This window comes from Giraffa tippelskirchi, chromosome 1, assembly GCF_054371585.1.
Source record: "Giraffa tippelskirchi isolate mGirTip1 chromosome 1, T2T-mGirTip1v1.2.pri, whole genome shotgun sequence".
Lineage (NCBI taxonomy): Eukaryota > Metazoa > Chordata > Mammalia > Artiodactyla > Giraffidae > Giraffa > Giraffa tippelskirchi.
This window is the reverse complement of record NC_137275.1, coordinates 163,908,231-163,911,895: the sequence shown is the minus strand read 5'-3', so window position 1 is coordinate 163,911,895 and position 3,665 is coordinate 163,908,231. Positions and strand designations below refer to the sequence as shown.

The 3,665-nt window shown below is 44.9% G+C and overlaps 1 non-coding gene across 1 annotated transcript; it reads right to left on the bottom strand.

Annotated features, from left to right (window-relative positions):
• Positions 1-1,395: 1,395 nt before the first annotated feature.
• TRNAG-UCC (transfer RNA glycine (anticodon UCC)) lies at positions 1,396-1,468 on the bottom strand. The gene has a single exon. It is a non-coding gene; the product is annotated as a tRNA-Gly (tRNA).
• Positions 1,469-3,665: the final 2,197 nt, after the last annotated feature.

Genomic DNA, 3,665 nt, shown 5'->3' with positions numbered 1-3,665 from the left:
TCAGTCAAGGAAACAGGCTCACCATAGCAGAGCAGAAAATATTAAGGTCTCCCACTCCCACAAATCTCTTCCAGGTCCTGAGAGGTGGTAAAAGAGAATAGGGCACACCAGGTAAGAGATGACTGTCATGTTTAAGTCATGAAAAGGATCTAACTTTCTCCTAACTCCCTTGTTTTGGGATTCTTGCTCGGGGGACCGTGTCTTATTTTGAGGAAATTCAAACTAGCCCAAGCAGAGACCACATAGAGAGGAACTGAGGCCTCCAGCATTAACCGCTGGACAAATGAGAGGTCTTCAGATTCCAGCCCCAGCCTCAGAGTCTTCCAACTGAGTCCCTAGGTGCCACACAGCAGAGACAAAGTGTGTCCCCACTGTGCCTTGTCTGAATTCCAGATCCACAGAATCTGTGAGTATAAAAGATGTGGGCACAAGTTTAAGTCAGTATATCTTGGAGTAATTTTTTATGTAGTCATCTTGGCACTTCCCCGGTGGCTTAGTGGTAAAGAATCCGCCTGTGGTGCAGGAAACTCAGGAGACCCAGGTTTGATCCCTGGGTTGGGAAGATCCCCTGGAGGAGGACATGGCAACCCACTCCAGTACTCTTGCCTGGAGAATCCCATGGACAGAGGAGCCTGGTGGGCTATACAGTCCATGGGGTCACAAAGAGTTGGACACAACTGAAGCGACTGAGCACTGCATCATGGCTAGAACACATGGCTGTCTCCTTCTCATCCTTTTACATGTCAGATGTGATCATTTCCAGAGTCCTTTCTGAAACTGCTCTATTCCCACAAGTGGGTCTTAGGCACCCTCCTCTGTGTTTCCAGAGCCTGCAATGTCACTGTGACTCTTCCTTGTTTAGCCAGTATCTCTGACACATAACAGACACTCTACTAGTGAGTCAATGAATGAAAGAAAAAATGAATGATGTTCTACTTTGTTATTCCTCTAGGAGTTCTTTTCTTGCCTTGGGTCTCACTGCCAGGGAACAGTGTGGAATTAACCAATACTGACCAGTAGAGGTTTACAGAGTAATGTCATCCTTGAGACATTTATTTGTGGTTTACTTGGAGTCTTCAAAACTTTTAGGACCCAATGAATAGATTTTTAAGAATCTTACCCCTGAAAAAGACTAAAAATAAATTAAGTCTTACCCCAAATCTGAAATTTCTCCAATTTATACCATCTCAATAAATACCTTCAGATACTGAATGGTTCTTGACAGTAACCTGGGTGGTCACCCTCCCACCTTCCTTACCTTCACTCTGTACACTCTACCCTCCAATGAGTTCTGTCGATTCTAATTCCAAAATATATACCAAATCTGCCCAACTTTAAAAAAAATGTTTATTTATTTGGCTGTATCAGGTCTCAGTTGCAACACATGGAATCTAGTTCCCTGACTAGGGCACGAACCTGGGCCCTCTGCATTGGAAGTGCAGAGTCTTGGCCACTGGACCACCAGGGAAGCTGCAGGTTTTTGGGGGTTTTTTGGTCCCAGTTTAAAACCATTGTCTAGCTTGGATAACTGCAATGGCCTTGTATCTGGCCTTTCACCTCCCACCCCAGCTAGTGCTTTCTGTTTTAGACAGAAAGCAGTGTGATTTCTCTTTACAAAGCAGTGATTTAATGTTTTGCACAAATAATATGTACTTTATAAAATGTTATAAGATTTGAAAAAATATACTCAAAAGAGAGCAAGAAATCACCCCTTGGAATAACCACAGTAAACATGTAGTGAGCATTCTTCCAGACAGTGCAGTAAGTGTATTTATTTGGTTTGTTGAACAAGAATGCAAGACGAAACTAACCTCATTCTTTTTTAAATACATGAGTCTACCCAACTAGAACATGAGTTACATGAGAGGAAGCAGCTTGCCTTTGTTCCCTGATATGTCCCCAGAGCCAGATAAGGGCATGGCATAGAAAAGGTCATCAATAAATATTTGTTGAATAAATTCAGTTCAGTTCAGTTTAGTCGCTCAGTCGTGTCCAACTCTTTGCAACCCCATGAATCACAGCATGCGAGACCTCCCTGTCCATCACCAACTCCCGGAGTTTACCCAAACCCATGTCCATCCAGTCAGTGATGCCATCCAGCCATCTCATCCTCTGTCGTCCCCTTCTCCTCCTGCCACCAATCCTTCCCAGCATCAGGGTCTTTTCCAGTGAGTCACCTCTTTGCATCAGGTGGCCAAAGTATTGGAGTTTCAGCTTCAACATCAGTCCTTCCAATGAACACCCAGGACTGATCTCCTTTAGGATGGACTGGTTGGATCTCCTTGCAGTCCAAGGACTCTCAAGAGTCTTCTCCAACACCACAGTTCAAAAGCATCAATTCTTCAGCACTGAGCTTTCTTCACAGTCCAACTCTCACATACATACATGACCACTGGAAAAACCATAGCCTTGACTAGACTATTACTATGCAAATATTATCCATGGCACAATCAATTTTTATTTTTTTTTAAGGTTTATATTTTCTTGCTTATTTGGCTGCATCAGGTCTTAGTTGCAGTACATTGGATCTTTGTTACGTCATGTAGGAGCTTTTCCTGTGGCACACCAACTTTCTAAGTTGTGGTGCCCAGGCTCTGGACTGCACAGGCTCAGTACTTGCAGCACAAGGACTTAGTTGCCCGGTAGCATGTGGGATCTTAGTTCCCTGATCAGGGATTTAACCCACGTCCCCTACTTCGCAAGGTTGATTCTCAACCATTTTACCACCAGGCAAGTCCCACAACCAATTTTTATATTTGATACATTTCATTTCATGGAGAGTTAAGTGTTTTTTTCCATGGTTTTTTAACTGCCTCCTCTTCACTTGTGTTGTCTGCCTTGACTGTATTCTTCCCTTCCTTAGCTTCCCCAGCATTGTGTGAAATCCCTGGAACATCCTGTCCCCCAGAAACCCCTCTCAGGGAGGTTCCTGCCTCCTGCTTCAACCTGGAATGATTCTCTTTAGGCTCGAGGGGCTGGGGGACACAATTCCATCCTGAAATTCCCCATCTGAATTCCATGCCTTCCTTTCTCTGAGGTTACTTCCTTGTTTGGATAGAGAACAAGCTCCAGAAACATCCTAAGAAAGTGTTTGGAGAGGGAAATCATCCCTAGGTTTTCCTGGGGAAAGAGAGCTGACCTTTGCTTGTCCCTGGAGCTCACCCCAGGCCCCCTCTTCACCGTTCTGTCTGCTCCCTTCCTGGTCCTTCCACTCGCCATGCCCTTCTGTCCCTCAGGCCTTTGCACTTGCTCTTCTTTCTGACTCCTCTTCCTCAGGCTTATCCCAGGGGTACCCTTCTCATCCTTCAGTCCTCAGTCTACATGTTCCCTTCTTTAAAAGCCCTTCTCAGGCCACTCTACCTAACGAAGACCTTTCCCTCTACCCCTTCTCTTTCTGTCACCACCCTCCATCAATTTCCTTTGTAGAATGTATTCTAACTGGCAAGTACATTGTCAGTCTGTGTCTTGCTGGCTCATTGGATGTCTCCCACCCTAGAATATCAGCTCCGTGTCTCTCCTGTTCACTACTGTACCCTCCATGCTGGATATGGGGCCAGGTAAATAGCAGATACTTAGTAACTGTTTGCCAAATGGATGGATGAACACTGATGCTCTGTGATCTGTTGGATAAGCTTTCTGTAGAATGAGGATGACAATGGTAGCCA